Source organism: Saccostrea echinata, unplaced genomic scaffold (genome assembly GCF_033153115.1).
Source record: "Saccostrea echinata isolate AGI-Se365-2 ecotype Australia unplaced genomic scaffold, CSIRO_AGI_Sech_v1 ptg000019l, whole genome shotgun sequence".
Lineage (NCBI taxonomy): Eukaryota > Metazoa > Mollusca > Bivalvia > Ostreida > Ostreidae > Saccostrea > Saccostrea echinata.
The window spans coordinates 1,171,353-1,193,046 of NW_026889768.1; positions in this window are offsets into that span (position 1 = coordinate 1,171,353).

The window sequence follows — 21,694 nt, forward strand, 5'->3', positions numbered from 1 at the left end:
ACGGCCCCTATATAGATAATTCTTTGCTAAATTAACAGCAAGAGTATATGCAAAGGGGAAAACGGAAGAGGGGGATGCCACGGAAATTTTGCATAAAATAAATTATGGTAAAAACATTTTGAAATGATCAAATAAATACATAAAAAGTAGTTTCTGTTAAAATTTATTTATCAATTTTCTTAAATTGTTGCGATAAAAGCTGACTTGAAATTGAATTGCAATATGTTTAGGAAATAAATACAGCTATATAATGTGGACATTTTCCAAAAGCATTATGATCAATGTTGTAGAAAATAACAATTACATCGACGGTGATATTAGGATTAAAATATTTATGAAACAGAAGAAACAACAAAAGATTAGGCTGTTAAGAAATCAGAAACTTCTGATAAATGTTGATATGGCGATAGATTTTGAGAATAAATCACTGATAGAGGAATTAGTACTAGTAACAAGTGGTTATGGGTGTCATATTCAAATGTTAAGAAAATGTTTAAAAACATCAACCACATCAGTCGTAAGACAACAAAGACAATCAAGAAATCTCAATTTTGATAAAGATGAAAGAAAAATTAACACTGGTGATGTTTCGAACGGGAAAAAAAGGTTCAGGCAAAACTTTGAAAACCATAAAATATGTTAGAAAAAACATTTTTTTTTTGGTTGACCGTAATTCATGTACATCTGTATGTAATAAATTAGTCAAGTTTCGTGTTAAAATCTTGGACGTTGAGTCTCTGCTCCGATATCTCAATATCCCGGATATATCGACATTTTTTTAAAGTTCCGTTGCTATCGGGATACTGAAGGAAAAGGATTAAACAAGCACACACAACTTTCTGATTTTAAAGAAAGAAATGTTTCTATTTCAGTCGTGTGGTTACAGGCAAAAATAAGAGGCATGTTCTTTAATTTCAAGATTTTGACAAATTGTTATTTTTTGAAACAATAACTAGGAAAAAATGGTTTGTCTATTTTATCTTTAGCTTTCAAGACAAAAGCAGATACTAAGTCGCCTATGAAGGTCAAGTTAGAGTGGTAGAGTTACAAACATTCAATGGGATATTGCTCAACCGAACTGCCCCATATACAAAAAAAGTATAAACATGTGTGTCGGACGTAATATTTAATTATTGTTTAAGAATATATTTTATGTACATTTCATCGCATTGAAATATGACAAACTTAGATGTCAGATTAACTGATGCCATAGAGGAAGATGAATAGATGACCTTAATTATATTAATTTAATATACATATATTCAAGCAGGTCTGTAGCTACAAATTCAAAAGGAGGAGGGGTCTTCCATAAATCTGTCACGCAATCTAAAAAAACCCTATACTGACTAAAGAGTGGTGGTGGTTTTTGCAGGGGGGGGGGGACTTCCCAAAATAATCTGAGAAGCAGAAAAAGGGGAAAAACTTATCTGTACAAAAATCCTGGAATTTTGCAGTGCTCCACCTTACAACAACAAAAATTTGGTAGTGTTGGGGGAGGGGGCGGGGGGAACCAGCACCTATAAAAGGAAAATTTGCTACTACTATACTCAGAAAAAGTGGGGGCAGCCCCCCCCCCCCCCCGCGCGTTCTACGGGCCTGTTAAATCTTGCAAGAGATTCGGTTTCAATTTCAAATAGATTTCATAAAAATTGTAATGCAACTGTATTTTATTTCGTTCAGAGAAGTCCGTTTATTATGTATATAATTATATTTAATAAAAGAGCCAAGAGCAGCACAGCCATCTCTTTGATCAAACTATACAATATATACATTAACCATATATATATTTTTTAGATTAACACCCCTTTTAAGAAATGATGAACGATAATTGTGTGTTCATGTGATACAGCAGTAGCGTCGAGGGCACAAGTGCCTCAAAATAATAAAAAAAAAAAGGAGGGGGGGGGGGGCGGGGAGATCAAAGTACAGAAACGTTTATAACCGCTTTTGATTAAGTGTAATTTGCTTAAAAAATAAGAAGTTGGCAAAAATTTAAATTTTCATGTACGGAATAAACGTTCATATAACAATCCTTTGACATCATTATGTGCCTCTTTGTTACGTTTCTACTCCATAACTAAGACAGGCGAAGAAATTGAATTGTGTAAAGTATGGAAACTTAATTATTTAAACATTTTTTAATAAAGTGTTCAAAAAAAGTTAAAGGATAATCCCCTTGGATGTAGTGAACAGATTTTTTTATCAATTATGATTTTTTTTTTAATGAAACTTTACAAAAAAAAGGCTTCACATCATGGCGTATCTGAATTTATTTCCAAGTAGAATTTTTCGGTGATACAGAAAATACATGAGGTGTTATTATCGTTTCGTAACAAAGTTATAGGGGATAAAGTAACGTGCGTGTATGGGGGTGAGTGAATGCGTGCTTATACCCCAGAATATTTTATTAAGATCGGGATCGATATGCTCTTTTGCGAGGAGATGTCCCGCTTTAATTGCATGAGGTGCCCTTCTGGGACATCAAAAGATCTTTTTTATATTTTAATATTACAAGTGCTTTATATCTTTTATAAATTGAAATAGAGAATTAATTAAAAAAAGAATACAATGGAATTCAACAAGTATTAATTTTTCGACTCGATAAAAAACCCGTTCCTAGATCCTGTTTAGACCCACATCCCTCCCTTTACGAAATTACTAGATCTGCTCTAATATAGTATTAAAAAAGTATGCGACTCCCCTTGTGAATAATTACACATGCACACTAGTTGCTTGGAATAAAAAAAAAGTCAAATTTATTGTGTTAAAACGATTAAGGTTATTTCAAAAATGTATTTTTTTAAAGAATGCTTGGAAACTGAATTTGACGCACGTGACGTCATTACGTTTTCAGTGAGTAACGTCAATGTTGTTTTGGCCTTACTAAAATGCTCTTAAAATACGGAAAAAGTGCGATATTTTTAAAACTTGTGTATATTTGCATTCAGAAAGAGCCAGGCCCTTTTCTCATGACGGCAGTCATATTATTCATTGTTTTTTAACAGTGAATTTTTTCTTAGATCGAATGTTACACGTTTTTCCATCAGTTATAAACCAAATATTTTATTAAGTTTATCACCTCAAAAAAACTTTTATAATACTTTTGTCAATGCAAAATCCCCTGCCTTAGAAAAGAATAGAATACACAATCTAGTTATATATTAGATTGATAGTCTAGATATTGGAAAAAAAGCACAACTCTCCTAGTTATTCTTGTATTGACGTTTTCTTTAAATTAAGTCAATACTTTATTAACCATCTAGAAACTTGTACGGATTAAAATGAGGTATACAACACTAACTTCATTGTCAGCATATTCAAACTATAAGAAATGTTTCTATCGGAGTAATATATTGAAGGGAAAATGACACAACGAGTGTTATCTAAACCCGGGTGATACAGTGATACGTGCGATATCTATGCAAGCCCATACTTTTGGAGACAAACTTCCAAGAAGGCATAAGGCATTGATTTAAAACTTATTTATACGTTCTTATATTACTGTGCACTGGCCTAATATCGTAAAAGTTTATAATTCTTTGTAGCAATTAAGGTCAGATGACACGTTCCTCCATTATAGATCATTTTTCCAAAGAATTTGGTCACCCGCGTGGCGCAGTGATTAGAGCGTCTGCTCTAGAGTCGCGAAGTAAGGAGTTGATCCTTACGTCGCGGGTTCGAATCCCACTGTGGGGCGTGGAGACCGGTCCTTCGGATGAGACCGTATAAACCGAGGCCCCGTGTCGCATGTAGGTGCTGGCACGAAAAAGACCCCTCACTGCTCAATGGCCGTAAGTGCCAAGTATAGGACAAAATTTGCAGCTCTCCACCGGCAAGTGGTGGCGTCTCCATATAAGTGAAAAATTCTCGAGAGGGACGTTAAACAACATACAATCAATCAATCAACAATCCAAAGGTAAATTGTCATTGAAGTATTGCTGCTTAAACAAGTTTCCTCAGAAAAAAGTAGGATACCTTACGAGACATATGTGTAAGATACCAGAGATGTTGTTTACTATATCATCCTTTCGGAAATCACTAGCTTTGGCAATATCACGATTTTTTGGTGTCTCTTTTTATTTAGACATTTTAAAAACAGTTAAGAAATCACAAGATAATGATAATTTTATTAATTTATTGTAAATCATGAAAAAATACTAAACAGATATTCGAGTAACGTGTTGTCAGACCTTAAACAAACCTTGTCATGCATAAATGTCTTTCCTCCCTTCCCCCGACAAAAACGAAACGAAAACGAAAAACTTTAGATAACAGATATTCAAATTATACAATGTTTAAGATGATTCATACATGTAAAAGGTTAATATGTAGAACAATGATCAGTCTCATAAATCATTAATCGATATAAATTGTAGAACAGGGAAGAACCCTGACAACACCAGACTTGACTAATCATTCTCTTTCGATTGGTTTGAGTCCCCTGTATTGATCAGTTTATTCCCTCTTATCTTTTTAAGTATTAAGAAACCAAATCCTTATATATATAAATGTTTTAGATTTATGTGTTAGGTATTACACAATTTCATAGATAAGTATTAAATTACATCCCCAGAGAGTACAGCATCAGACGATAGAATTCACTGGAATTTTTTACAGTTTAATATCATGGTAGGTATGTTATATTCTTCGTTAATGACGTTATATTAGAAAGTTTATGTAAATTTAGCATTAAATTCTAACAGCATGAGGCTTCAGAATTGAAGAAAAGAGAAGTATATGCCTAGATATACAAAAGAGGAATTGAGACAATATTTTATTGATTTCTCTGTGGGGTACCCGCATTTTCAGAGACATAATAGAGAGGCTGAGATTTTAAACTTGTACGCGTACGTGTACGTGTGCACAAACTTTGACGTACACGTACACGGTTTTTTGTAATTTGTCTGTTGAGATTTTAATGACGTGTAATATGAACGTGTAGACTGTAATCGGTGTCTCTGTTTCAACTATTTAGTAGTTTTGTGACATAAGTTTGACTTAAGTTAGTGAACAAAACATGGTTAAAATAAGTGTTCATGAAACTTAACATCCTAAATATTTAACAACAATAACAGTTTCACACATCAATTGACTAGATTTATTGAAAAAGCTACAAGTTTACACCTACGTGTAGATGCCTTATTACAAGTTGTAGGAACGTGTAGAAAACTTATCAACACCAAAACTGATGACGTAATACGCAAGAAATTTAGGGAATTCCCCTACTAGACCGTACACGTACACATATGAAATCTCAACCTCTCTAATATTTTTATTCACATTTCGTCTACTAAGTCTGTGATATAACTTCTGCAAGAATCGTTTACGCTTTATTTACATGAAAATAACAATCAAAACTTAGTCCTGGCGATTAATAAAAGCCAGTTTGAGTTTCGATCCTTATAAATATCGATGTCGCTGAATTAAAAAAAATTATGAAAATTAATTGACTTTTTGTCAAATTTGTTTTTGTGTGTAGTTAATGAGAAAATTTGAACACAGAAAAAAATATTTAAGAAATTCTTTTGGTACCAACAGATGTAGATTAAAACAAATATTTAAAAAAAAGAGTACTATTCATTATTACTTAATTTATTTATAAAGTTGAAGTAAAAAACAAAAACATTAAGAAACATTTGTCTTTTTAGGAAACCCATAAAAAGCACAAAGAACACAATCAAAACACCTTTGTGGATATGTTTTCTGAATCGGTAGGTTGAGTGTTTCAAAATAAACAGACATATTTATAATTGAACATTATATTTTGTTAAAGTATTAAAAGGGGATGTTTTGACCCTGATATCGACTCGACGACATATTATTGCCTGCCTGTTTGTCTTGTGTATGATTTCTTGTACAACAGCAACTTAAACCTTGCACTTAATTTTAAGTTTAAAATTAAAATTAAAAGTCTAGGAGAGACTTGATCTTTAGCTAACAAATAAATGAAATCCTTGACTTTACAATTAGCAAGACCTTGAAAGAAGATCATTTGATCAAGACACAGGTCACAGAAATTGGAAGTGTTAAAATACAGTAATGGCATAGTTTTTGGAAAGGTTTATGTGGCCTTAACTCCAACCCTAGATTGCAAGGGCAAGAGGAGCAATAGATTATACCTACAAGGCATGTCACTACCCTGATTATTAAGTGCCCTCTTAACGTTATCATAGAAACAAAAATCTTTCAAGTGGAATTTATTTTTTGCCTTCATTTGTTACACCGGTATATGCTGACTTCTCTATATGAGTGAAAAATTCTTGAATGGGACGTAAAATAACATACAATCATTTGTTACACACATTGGTTAAACATGTAAAATATCTGTTGACGTTTTGTTATATATTAACAATGTTTGCGCCTTTTACAGATCTTTTAATTAATGTAAAGTTACACCAAGATACACAATCACATGACATTGTATAGTTTTTGAGTTATTATTGGTGAGTGGAGTTAGTAATGTAATAATGTATATATGAAATGAGATCTTGAATCAAATTCCAAGTTCTCCAATTTGATGGAAAAAAGTAGCACGGAGATGTTAAAAGAAAATAGAAAAAGTTTTTTTTGGCCAAGATTTGGCACATGGATTAAATTTACACAAATGAAGTTTTAATCCAAATATGCTTTTGATCTACAAGGCACCGATGCACATTTACATTTGCATAATAGAACATTTCTTTTATTTCATAGAAAGAACTCCCTAAAAAGAGAGGTGGGCATTCTAAGAAGTACATGGGTTTATTCTTTTTGATGGTGGGATGTGTCATTATATCAGTAGGCATAGCTAGTGTTTTCAGCACGAAGTATTTACTACAGAATCTACCCTCTGCAGTTGAGGAAAAATTAAGAAACGGAGCGTTCTTCAAGCTAAAATTCGTAAACGTTTCCAATGGGGAACTGAAGAACCATATAGAAAGTTTAAGAAGTGGTAAGGTTTTGTTTAAACAATGTGTATAAAATAGAACTTAGATAAGGAAGTTCGAACTGAAAAAAACCTGCCATATCAAGCCCAGAGAAAAAAAATTGATGGAAAAAGGGCCTGCCTCTATTCATAGGGCAAAACATACAAATTTGGAATAACTGTCATTTAAAACATATCTATCTATATCTTGAAAGATATGAGCAGCGTTTCCATTAGCTAGATATTTGTTCACATATTTTACGTATCTATGATGAATTTTGTAAATAATGAAATACCATAAAGTAAGAAAATGGCCTACTTCAGAAGCAAAATCCTTAAAACCTAATATCTTCAAAATCATAAAATAAGACTTTCAAAACGTGCCTAGGATGTAATAATTACAATTATTACATTTTCAACAGTGAAAAACTGGGATTTACTTATTGAATAAAAGTGATATTCTGACACAGTGTGAAAGGATGCCAAAGTGATATTTTTTCACAGTGTGAAAAGATATCAAAGTAAGTAAATAGAGGATATTCAATGTTTTGTAACTGGATATGGAATTTATTTCACGAGTGGGGCAGGATTTTTTTTTTCACGATTGCGAAGCACGAGTGAAAATATTAAAAAACTCCTGTCTTACGAGTGAAATAAATTCCATATTTAACTACAAAACATTGAATTTTCTGTTTATTACATTTTCTTTGATTTCTCTTTGCTTTGCATCTGTCTTTTCTCAACACAGTTTCATAGGCTGTGACGTCATAGTTTAGCGGTTCAGACGTCATAACTTTGCTATTGTGAGATTGAAAACATCTTAATGTGGATTTTAGCAGAGACATATCCCTTATTTGTCTCTGATTTTAGCAATATATTTGGGAAGAAATTAGCAGTTTAAGTCTCTATCATGATAGTTTAGTTATTATCTCTATCGTATGACAGGCCAGAAATTATTTTTACTTACTTTGATATCCGTTCACATTTTGACAGAATATCACTTTGGTATCCTTTCACACTGTACCAAATATCACTTTTATTCAATAAATAAATCACAGTTTTTCACTGTTGTAAATGTAATAAAAATAATTCTGGCCTGTCATGCGTAATTTAAATAAGACAAAGATACGTATCGAACTGCTTCTACAAGCTTAATCAAATAAAACAGGTAGATTTTGATCATTTACAATATGTCTTGTCATTCGTAATTAGATATAAAACTTATATTGTCAAATATTTGCAGACTTCGATGTGTGGAAAGAAGACATCAAGGAAAATTTTTATAGATTAATTCAAGCAAGGAGTAAGTTGATGATTAGAGAGTCATGGATATTAAAATCATTTTAATAAAAAGTTACTCATGTTCCATAATTTTTCCCATAATACATGTATATATATAAAATAATAACAATTAAGCAATATAAAAGATAGAACAAACAATTTCTAATTAAAAAAGATTTTCTATAAATTTTCAGGATGTTTGACCAACTGTTCTGACCACGCAAATGGGAACTATCAATCATGTTTTACCTGTGAGGGATTTATTGCATGTGTAGATGGTGTTTTGTTAAAAATACAGTGCGCTCAATTACCGGACCATAGGGTTTACTGGGATGATGTTAAAAAACGGTGTCTTTTTACCTCAAGTACCTGTAATCCATCGTATACTCTTTCCGCGAAAGAAAATAATTAGATGCCCACTTGATTAAAAGTCAATGCAAATTTATTTCAGAACACAAAATGATAAGCGAAAAAAATCTACTTCAATTCTGAGAATATACAATTATATAAAAAGTGCATTCTCTCAGTGATCTAAGGGCAGTTAAACAATAAAAAAAATGGTACTCCAGCAAAGTTAAGCACATCTAAGATACATGCCAATCTTGTTACCTTCATTTTACGTATCCACTTATTGCGGTTATATATATATGATTTAAATTTTTCATGTCTTTTCACTTTTTGACACACTGGTTATGCAATAATTAATTTACGCTATCACAATTAAAACGAATTTCAGAATCCTTAACATTTACGAAGTAAAAAATATCTATACATGTATCCAATGTACATGGTGTATTTGATTTCAAATATAATATTTACTGCACGTTATATCTAAATGCAGGATATCAAACGCCCCCCTTTGTCCTTTGAATGTGTGTTGTCAGTTATTTGTGACTGATTAACAATTAAGGCGTACCTCTTATAAAAAAACAGAGAGAGCTTGCGATAAATTTTAATTGTGTGATTCTGTGCAAACAATCAATACAATGTTGAGTTGACTGGTTGTTCCTGTTTTGCACACATTTGATAATTAGGTGTAGAACAATAGGTGTGAAATGTGTTTTGATAGCAATTATAGTCTGATCTTTGTCTGGGATTACCTGCATTTTACCAATGCATATTACGATATAAATTTAAAAAGAATAAATTTAGAAAATTTAACTTATCCAACATAACTGAAGATGAATGTGATAATTTAGAGTTCATCCTGTTTTTTAATTTAATAAAGGTAAAATGAATGAGGAAAATAAATACAATCTTAATCTTAATTCATGAAAAAATGAAGTCCGTTTAGTATCATACGAATATAATTATAGTTTTAATCAGTATTTTTTTCTTCTTATGAAATTACAGAAATAAATCAAAATATCAAATGCAAAATTATTCTTTTCTTTCCATTCTTTCCGTAGATTCTCTTCCTCCAAATCCACAACTATGATATAGACTATAGCAATTAAGTAATTATCTTACCTGGACAAATTCCCGTTTGGCACAGATTTTTTCAACAACTAAAATTCAAAGGTGTGCAAAACGGGAACAAGCCAATTGACTGCACGATATTTATATATAAAAAAACACCATTTAATTACGCTCATAAGTGTCCATCAGTTTACATGTACAGGTTATTTACTTATGTAACAGCTATTCAATTATTCTTTATGAATAGTTGCATTACGCGATATCTTATTGAATTGTAGGTGAAACTTTATAATTTGGATATACTAAACGTAACAATTCTTGAAAGTCCTCTCCATTAACAACAGTAAGAGATGAACAATCCTTGATAATCATGTTTGTGATAGCAACATTTAAAGATGAATGATGACCCCCGTAATATAATCACCGCGATTATTTTTCGAAAAAATGACCCTTTTTAATACATGTACCAACTATGATTTTCTTTATGCTCTCCTTTCTAAGAGGAATGATAAATCTTGTACAAGTATACTGTAGATTCCGAAATATACGCTAGGAATTAATTATCGCGTAATTACGCGAGAAGCACCACTCGCGAAATAAAATTACTCGCTATTATTTCTATGGTAATGAAATCCATGTAAAATCTCTTGATCAACCTTCCACTCGCGAATTATTGTTCTCGCGATCTGACGTTAAAGAGCCATTTCACGATAATAAGTACTCGCAAAAAAAAGGAATCTTCAGTAATGAACTATGGAGATAACAAACAGTATTCAAGCTCAAAAGTCCATTGCAACAATACCAATCGGGAGCAGAGCAAACACAGACTTCCAAAACAGAGGAGGGATCAGATGCTATGGAGGAGCATCCCCTGTCGACTAGTCACAGACGCCGTGTGCTTCATTTCATGATCGGGCAAACGGACAAATCCGTAGACAATTCAGTGTAAATAATGGTCTAACAATAGGTATGAAAAACGTCAGTCAGCATTCGACTTCATGATAGATTGTACTTGCTGACAAGGTCATCTATCGACCATAGAACATCAACTTGTTTGTCAATAGCTTGCCTCTTTTAGAAATTGTTTATACGTAGAGCATGCTCTTGCGTATCGAATCAACTAGGAGACATAAACCCCATATGCAGGCGATAAGGGATAATTGCTACCACAAGTAAGGGAAGTTGACAATAGAAAAATTGAAGTCATCAAGTTTATCATAAAGTCTTGTTGCTAGATTCCCATTAAGGTTTTTTTTTTGTAGTTAAACATCCAAATATAAAATAGATGTGTCAGACTCTGTGGTTTCTTTTCCAAGTTCACTTCGATATTTTGAGTCGACATATAACCGGAAGTAACTGTTATTAATTGATATTACCTCGTCAATATATCTAGATGTCGAGTTGAAGACCACGGCAAGTGTTTTCTTCTTCTCATTTATGTGTTTTTAAATAAATTCTGCTTCATATGAATACAAAAATAGGTCTGCTTAGAACGGGGCGCAAATATTACCCATGGCAATTCTAACAGTTTGATTGAAGACCTGATCTCCAAAAACTACAGAGATGTTGTCAATGAGAAACTCAAGCATCTTTCTAATATCAACTTCAGGGTACTTGTGTGTACAATCAGAATGTTTTTAGCAAAATAATTTTGCAAATGACCAATGACAAGGTAAGTAAATAAAAAAAACCCTTCAAATCCGTTCGAACATATATATAAATCGCTAAATTGTCATAGCAAATACCCAGTTGGTCTGGACAATTCAAAAACAAAAAATCTACTTTAATTTGTCTGAGGGAAGAACTAATTTGTCCACCGAAATATCTCGTTCGTCCGAACGAGGAACAAACTTGTCATAACTATTACCTGATTTGTCCGAACATTTTAGTCCAAACAATTATATATTTTTTCTTTGCTTCAATTGCACCATACTGATGTATTATATCACTTATTTATAAAAGTTACGGCATTTATGGATTTTTGTAAATTTGTTAAAGTAATTAAGATTCTAAAATTACAAAGTGTATAACCTTACAAAATTAAAAAAAAAAAAAAGGAAAATAAAAGTATCATGATAAAAACCCAGGAATTTTTGAAATACTTACTTTTTAAAAATTTTTTGAAAGCCCTGATATATCCTGGTATTTGTCACTATCCTACCTATATAAAAGTTGACCGTATACGGAGCATGCTTACCGAATATGCTAGGAGACTAACATACCATATGAATTGCATATGCTTATAAGGTCATTATATCGAACACAAAATTTACGAAGTGATGACAAAATTAGACTGTTGATACCCTTGTGTTATCAACGTATTTGTCAATAGCTTGCCTCGTTTACGATATTGTTTGTAAGCAGTACATGCTCTAGCGTATCGAATCGTTAGGGAGACATAAACTCCATATGCAGGCGATAATGGTATATTGCTACATAAATAAGGGATGTTGATGATTGAAAAGTTGAAGTCACGTTTATTATAGTTTTTTGTTGGTTTGCCATTAGTGTCTTTCTCTAGTAAAATATACAAAAAGGTATAATAGATCCAAACACATGTTATGCAGTTATGTTACATTTTAATTGCGTGTTTTCCAGTGCTCGTCAGAAAAATGCAAGAGAATTAAACGTTGGGAACCAAACCTCCTCTTTTAAACTTTCTATCACTATGTTGGGAGGGTCATTATTCAACGGGGTCAATTTTTTATAGGTTGCATGTGTAGAAGATTGACCCCAAGGATTCTTTTTCTACAAAAAAAAAATATATTTTTCAATGGCTTGTAGGCCATTCTTCAACGTCGAAAAATGACCCCCGGTAATTTCCTACGGGGGTATTTATTCGTCCTTGGCATTTTTCACCAAGAATTTGATAGGAAAGTTTCACTTGAAGATCTCGATATGTCAGACGGATTCGGCATATACGTGTTATATGAAACATCACATTTGATGTTCCACTGCAGAATGCAAGTTAAGTTTCACATTACTGTGAGAACGTACATTTATCTGTTTTCTCCATCCTGACATCTTTTAAAGCATGTCAAAAACTTGATTTTGGAGGCATGTTTGTCAAACATACGAGGGTTGTTCGAAAAGTTCGTGGACTACCGTCATAACTTTTTTACTTAACGTCATATTATATCCAAAGAACAAGGTATGGTAACGGTCAAATCTGGCCCCTTATTTGATGTAAAAATCAGAGCACAGTTAGAGTTGTGATAGTGTGTAGTTAAGAACTTAAAATGATGCTTGTTTTAAAACCAGCACTAATTTTGATTCAAAGCTTACACGGAGGCCACAAGAGGGTGCAGAAGTAGGACATTTTCCCGAATTTTCTCAATTCTGGTGGAATTTCATCAAATTTGAGATACATTTCACTTCGGGAAACATAGAGCACAAGCTTGCCTATCAGAGATTTTTATACGTAAGATGCACCTGATACTAGTGCATGAAATATATAAATTTGGTAGATAGGCATGCTTGTGCTCTATGTTTTCTGAAACAAAATGTGCTGTAAAAACTATGGAAATTTGCATAAAAATGAGAAAATTCGGAAATTGACATATTTTCTGACCTTCCTGTGACCTCTGTGTACCCCATAACTTAGAACCTATACTCATTTTGTGACATGGGTGACAACCGGTTTTTATTGATAAACTGTTGCATCATTCTAAAAGACACCCCAAACCAGGGGCCAAAAAGGGGTCTTAGCCTATCTTGTCCTTTGGAAGAAATATTTCAACAGTAAATTCAAATGACTTGTATTAAAAAAATTAAAATATCATGTTTTATTTCAAACTTATTAAGACTTTAAAAATGCGAAAATCGGATCACGGAGCAGGTCAAAATTTCGTAATTTACAATCAAGACAATAAACAATGTCTGAAGTCATATCTTCTGTAAAATGACACAAAATCGAAAAAATTCTACATGTTCAAATTGAAAAATTGTTTCATCTCTTCTGATTCCAAATTATGGCTTAATATTTTGTTTCGTTGAAAAGAAATAAGTTTCAGAAGATAAATAGTCCTCATTGAAAAGCCAAAAAAGATGACGTCGTAGAACGTCACGGAGCAGCAGTTAACCGTACAATTTTGTGTTGTACTCTGGAATACTCCATAAAAAAACAACAACAAAAAACTCTGAAAATGCCGGAGGAAGTAGGAAATATGTCAAAAGCGAGCCATGCATATGTGTGTACATGGTACAAGCGGTATTTGAATGATAGGCTACTCTGCTTAGACGATGGTGGTCTGTGAGAAAACGGATTATCTGTAAAAATCTTCTAAAACATTGAAAGTTAACGTTTGTAACGTCATGATAAGAGTTTGGTGCTTCACAGATGCTAATCTTGTGAAAGCACACTTACGCAGTGAAAAAAAATATAACACTGACAAACAAAATAATTCTACTGGGACAATTGTTAGCAAAATAGGTTCAAGTGACAGAGAAACGTTTTAATGAGTGCACTGGTATTGGGCAATACTGTGTGAAATGTATAGGGATAGTATTTTTGAGAACCTAATGTCGGTATGTCTTTGCTCCGTGGTTACAAAACGTGTTGATTTTAAATTTAAATAACATGAATTCTATTAAATTACATGGAATGAAACTTCATACTTAAACAAAATAAATATTTTTACATATAATAATGTGTTCATTTTAAACTTTTTGAAATTAGTATAACGAAGATTGGCATAGTCCACGAACTTTCCAAACAACCCTCGTAAAATGACACGCAAATAATTCCCTTTGGACAGTTAAGCCTTACCCCGAGTTTTACTTCCAAGAACAAATAAATTGGGAGGATCCAAGTTTATTACCTTGAATTCAAAATTACTATTTGGTGGCATATTTTTAACGAATAACCGAGTAAAAATTTTTAGTCGATAGTCGGTATGATCGAACGATAGTCGAGTACTCGAATATTCGTTGACATCCCTAATATATATATAAAGGTTAGAACAAAAACAAAAATGAATTAATAACAAATTCAACAAATACTAAAATATATCTAATGAATAAAGGCAATATCTGTTGGGGAATTTTTTGAATATATACTAACGAATACATTAAGTAGCTTTGTTCTAGTAGTATTACACATTTTTTTACTACCAGGTTATTGGAAAAATTGGTAGATACTAAGCCCCAATCTTTGCTGTAAATTACCACAGAAGCGACGATTAACTAGCATATGACTTTATTACCCCTCCCCCTTTCCTTTTTAAAATCATGAAAATCTATCAGAAAGGTCTGAAAACACATTTTTTCAAAATATTTAAAAGAAACAGATCAAAGAATTTCTTGTTTGCGACCATTTTTTTTTTCATAAAACCAATTCTACCCCTATAACCTTTGAATGGGTCAACCAAGACCATGTATCTTGAATTTCTAAAAAATCACAATAACATTAGTAATAACATTATTAGCGTCGTTGATATACTTCTTTTCATGTACAAACTGAGAAGAAATTCTGCTTTATAAGAACACAATATGGCTAATAGGAGTACCATTGGAATCCCAACATATATATTGTTGGAAGACCTGGTCTGAAAGACCATATAGATATTGTTAATCAAGAACTCCAGCATCGTTTAATATCGAAATAAGAGTTCTATAGTACTTGTATGTAAAATGAGAATCATTTTCAACAATTTTGTAGATGACCAAACACAAGCCCGATCTTTAATTTTAAATTGCAAGGAAAGGTGTATAAAGAATTGAAAAGTCAAAATTTTTTATGTTCTGAATTTTGGAAAAAAAAATTATCATTTCAATTTTTCGAGAAATTCTTTGCATTTTAAGTATGTGTATCTGATTAACACCAATATTTTGAATATTTTGTTGCACTGTACTCCCGAATCTTCTTCATCACTGCTGCTTATATTTTTTGCAAGGAGTAAAAAAGAAGCTTCGTAGAACATTTACCAGACTACTATTTATCTTTGTATCTGTTATGATATTTTGGATTCAATTATAAACAGCTGCTTTTACAATAAAAATGAAACTCGTAAAAATACTTACCTTGCCATTGGTGATTTGCAAAATTATTTTGTTGTAAAACATTCTGATTATAAACACAAGTACTCCAAAGTTGATTTTAAAAAGATGCTCGAGTTTCTGATCTACAATATCTATCTTTTTAGTTTTTGACGATAAAGTCTTCCAACAATTTGTCGGGATTTACATAGGAGCTTATTGCGCCCCATTATTAGCAGGCCTTTATTTGTATTCATTTGGGAAGAATTTATTCAAAAACTTTTATATGAAAAGAGTAGGTCCCTCGTTGTGGAATTTAATTCAACATTTAGATATATCGATGACATTTTATCAGTGAACAGTATTTTATTTCGATACCTACGTTGATTCGATATATCTCTTTGAACTCGAAATAAAAGATACCACAGAGTCTGACACATCGTTTTCATATCTGGATATTTTACTTAAATTTTTTTGATTTACTATGAAAAACACATTGATACTTTGGTTAACTATAGCGAAAAACTTTGATTACTATAGTAAATATTATGATATTTGAATTCATCTGTGTAAACTATATGTTAATCTAGTAAAGTAGTTTACTGTTGTATTTTGGTAGGGAAGCAGCATTTGAACAAATGCTATAACTTATTGTCAAGGGGTCCTGCTATCTGTGAGTGTTGAAGAAATTATGAAAATTCTAAATCAATTTGACATGAATTCAACACATGATCTACAAACAGATTTTTTAATAAAAATATGAAAATCGCTTCAATTAAGTAGATGCTCTTCCAGAAGGCAAATTTCTGTCCATTCCTGTAGATGCACAACTTGAACAGTTTCATAAACCATTACGGACTACCATCTGATAATTATACAATATTATACCATCTGCATTAACAAATTAAAGGCCTAGACGTCATAACCTGTCCAGACCAACCAGATGTAAGGAAGGACATTCCCAAGGAGATGTGTCATATGATCATTATACTCCGAAAATTGTCACATCTTGGGGGCTTTTAAGACCCTTTCAAATGTTTACACAAAACTTTATGATATAAACCATTGAAACAAGGCTTGTCTAATGAAATGTATGGAGATAACGAACAGTATTCAAGCTCAAAAGTCCATTAAACAATACAAAATAGGAGCAGAGCAAACACGGACCTCTAAACATCAGAGGTGGGATCAGGTGCCATGGAGGAGTGAGCATCCCCTGCCGACCGGTCACACCCGCCGTGTGCTCATTGTCATGATCGGGAAATAACGAAAATCCGTCGACAATTCAGTGTGTAAATAATGGACTAACAATTAGTATGAAAAACGTCAGTCAGCATTTGACTCAGTGATAAATTAGGTCATTGTATCGACCATAGAACTTACGAAATGACGACTTTAAACGAGACAGCTGATATTCTCGTTTTATCAACTTGTTTGTCAATAATTTACCTCGTTTAAGAAATTGTTCATACGTAGAGCATGCTCTTGCGTATCGAATCAACTGAGAGATATATACCCCGTATGCAGGTGATGAAGGTATATTGCTGCATAAGTAAGGGAAGTTGACGATTGAAAAGTTAAAGTCATCACGTTTATCATAAAGCTTGGTTGTTAGATTACCATTAACGTCTTTTTCAAGTAAAATATCCAAATATGAAACAGATGTGTCAGACTCGGTGGTATCTTTTATCTCAAGCTCACCAGGATATATCGTATCGACATAAGAATGAAAATAGCCATTGTTAATTGACAATACATCGTCGATATATCTAAATGTCGAGTTGAAGGCCACAGCAAGTGTTTTCTTCTTTTCACGTACAAGATTTTGGGCAAATTCTGCTTCATATGAAAACAAAAAAAAGGTCTGCTAATAACGGGGCGCAATTGGTACCCATGGGAATTCCAATAGATTGTTGGAAGACCTGGTCTCCAAAAACCACATATATATTGTCAATCAGAAACTCAAGCATCTTTTTAATGTCAACTTCAGAGTACTTGTGTGTACAATCAGAATGTTTTTTAACAAAATAATTTTGCAAATGACCAATGACAAGGGAAGTATATTTACGAGTTCCATTTTTATTGCAAAAGCAGCTGTCAATTATATCAAAAAGCCTGGACTTTAATTTATCGTGGGGAATGGTTGTGTATAAAGTAGAAAAGTCATAAGTTTTTAAGCTGTTGATTTTGGTAAAATCTTGCGATTTCAAATTTTCCAAAAGTTCCTTGGAATTTTTAAGTATCCACATCTGATTTACACCAATTTTCGAATATATTGTTGCACAGTACTAACAGTTTATTGATCAAGTGCAAATTGATCATGTAACATTTATTCTCTAGTGGGCATCTGAACTACTACGACGACCTTGAATTTTGTTAATTGACCTTGAACTCACATCATGAAACATAATTTAGGCAAATGAAATATGTCTAATGGATTATTTAGGGTAAGGCATGATTGACAAGGTGAAGCTAGCGACCATTAATAAACACAAGTCACAGGCTGAACAAAAAAAAAAATTAAAAAAAATAACCAAATGGATTCTGTTCCTTCTTTTACTTCATCAGTGAAAAACTTACCGATTTTGAAGGAAGGGAAAACCCCGCATCATTTAGATATCTATGAAATCAATAACCTTTTAAGTTAAACGAAAAGCTCGCACGACCCTCCCCTCGAATTCCCGGTGCGGTAATTTTTCAGTTTCATTTGTCATTTAGAATTACATACATTGACAAGTTCTTTGAAAGAAAACCATTGTAGAAACGTTTTTGGAGCTAAATCATGGTAACTGAGATTACTTTGATAGTCAGCATTTTTTGATAAGATTAGATCAATAACTGATCGGCGATGACTCAACCCGTATTACCTGTTTGTTAACCAGGAAGATGTTCTGTGTCTACCTTCAAAGGAAAATTCCTGAATTCCTGTTCACTGTAAACTTATTTTTTTTAAACATAAAAAAATAAAAGATATAAAAAGTAAAATAAAAAATAATTAATCTATAATTAACTTAGTTTGAAAAGCCAGTCAACATTTACAGAGATACTGTATTCGGAGGTTTCCTTTCCTAAAAAGAAATACATCGTGTCGAATTAATATTTTATGTATACACATTAAACATTTTTTTTTTCAAAACGACCACTTTGTTCTGCAATGTTTAATCAAAATTTATCCTTTGAAAGACCCACATTCCCTTTCCCCAACATCACCGAAAAAGTAAGGTGAAGTATAAATTTAAAACTGATCGTAGACCAGAGTATCATCTGCTGTTACTTTCAAAAGAATGGCAAAATACATAATCATTGAAATCACTGATCTAACACCATATCCAAACATAACAAAACTCAACCCTCCACCCCAACCTCACCCCACCCCCCATCTAACCAAATAATTTTTTTTTTTCAGTAATAATTGAAGGTAATGAATTGAAACTGCAGATAACAGGAAATTTGTGTTACAAAGTTCAAGTTACCCAAAAGCAATACATCATGCTATTCTTTTGACTAGGAACAAATCAAATCTTTATACAAATAAGTAAGGTATTGCATAACCACAGAGATAAGCATTAAATTAAAAAGTTAACCCTACAGGAAGAAGAAAACAGCAGATAGAAGAACATACAGATATATCTACCAATTCCATTTTTTGCAATTTGATATAATGGTAGGTATACAGTGTAATATTATCTCCATTAATGACAATCAATGGCATTGAAGTTAAATATTTCATTTTAGTATACTTTATTGAAATTGCTATGTTTAATTTCATAGGAGATATTTCTAGGGGATGATGTTTATTGCTTTGACGGTACGATGGGTAGATTTTAACTTCTCTTTGTGAAAAAATTTCATTTTCTTTCAATTTATATAATTTGTATATTTTTTTTTTATTTTTTAGAGGATATTTAAAAATGATTTTAATTTTAGGGAATTCATGAGGACATGAACTACGACGCTTCACGCCAGCATATTTCATGAAGCGCTATAGCGCCAGTGTGTACACACAGGTCACGTGCTACCCACATTAACGTCTTGGCTTGATGACGCTACCTCTATGTATAGAATGCTAAATATGAAGGCGTAAAGCGTTATAGTTTATGTACCTCATAAAGTCTCAAAAATGAAATTTATATCTTATATTTACATTCTTTGTCTCATGATTTGCCACAAAGAGCAAAACAGGTTCACTTAGGACCTTTTTGGGTCTGGCGAATTTCTGAAAAATCAAAATTACTCAGTTTTAGTTGAGAATTTATAGAATATCACTAGGACCTTTGGTACTGCATATCTTTTAGAAATGACGTAATTTTTTGTTGTGTCGCCTGAAGAGCAGAGCGACATTTGGGGATCACTTCACCCAGTCTGTCTGCCAGTCTTTCCGTCGGTCTGTCCGTCTGTCGCACCTTTAACTTAAGAAAATACATCGGGATGGGTATTCCACAATGGATCGTTATAGAAACTATAGAAACTCAATTGCAATAAAGACAGACTGAAAACTACTTCGGATGATTTTTTGAGGGGTCGACTGGGGTTTTCATTGCGCAATACTTCGTGCAGCATAGTGAAATCAGGCGTATTTACAATTTTAGAGCAACTATTTTCAAATAGTTAAAATTTAAATATTTAAGAACCTACAAGTTGAAGAAGTCTTATAACAGTTTTAAATAACTGATTTTTAAGACGATTTTTCAACTAATGGGTAGACGGACATAGTAATAATGTGTTTCTGACGTTATGATAACACTGAAATTCTTTAAGAGTAGTCACAAATCATATTATCAAAGAAAAAAGTAAAAAAAAAATTATGCTATTGAAATTTAAAACACAGAAATTTAAGAAACTCACAACCATTTTTTTTTTTTTAAATAATTTTTTTAGTATCTGTCATATTTTGCACTACTCCATAAAACAGGAACATTTCGGTAATTTGACGTTTTGAGACGCACCTTCTTAAAACTAGACGGTAGAAATTTGTGTTTCTTGCATATAAAAACAATGTAGTATAATCATCAAATATTATAATTGGAGCAAAAATTCTATTGTAGTGTTTGCATAATTTGCCTAAGTGCAAAAAATTGGCACTTTCCCAGATAATCATTTAGTAAATGTACCTGTATTTTGAGACCGTCCCTTAAAAATACCTAGACGGTAGATTTTCTCTAAACTAGGCATGTATACTGAGGGCAGTTTAAGGCATATATGGTATAAAACTAAAGGTTCTCTATTGTTTTCACACACAAAAAACCCAGTCAGCTCCCTTAACAACTATTTTAGGAATGACTCTAATTCTTGGCCAAATTATTCGAGTATAACCTGGTTTGGGTCAGTTTACGCTGTTTTATAATCCGCTTCGCGGATTATAAAGCGTAAACTGACCCAAACCAGGTTATACTCGAATAATTTGGCCAAGAATTAGAGTCATTCCTTATAATTTAATTTTAAAATCATTAAATAACTAAGGGTTAAAATTTCGTTTCTTTTTATTAGTTCCAATTTGCCGCTCAATAATACAACCGTAGTAACGGAAGTAACGGAAGTGATGGGAAGCGAGGGGAGGTAAAAACTGATGCATAGGCCTAACGGCAGCCTTGTTGTTTGTTTACATGTGGTAAGAATTATTGTTAAGTTAAAGGTACATTTATTAAAACTGGAATTTACCATGAATCCCGAGGACTGGAAATGAGAGGATTGTATGGATACAGATGATTCAGCTGGTTGTCAGGGGGGGGGGGTGTTCCCATACCAAACCAGGTTATACAGAAATAATTTGTGTTCCTTTTTGGAAATTAACCAATCAGAGGCTAGAATACAAACAAAATTAAATTATTTTTTATTATTTCTAATGATTTCATTATTCATTTTAGCTGTAAAGGTTGGAGAATCATATTTCTATTTGATTGTCAGATTCTAAACATTGCTTCTTACTATCCGTTGATGATTTTATTCTTTGCAGGCAATTATCCAAGAACTTTAATGCTATTAGCAAATAAATAGTTAACCACTTTTAGAATTGTTTACATTTTTAACAACTTCTGTGCCACAGGGTCGATTTTGGGCAGATCAAACAGTTGCGTAGAGTGCCACGGGACCGAATTTTGGCCGATTTTATTGAAC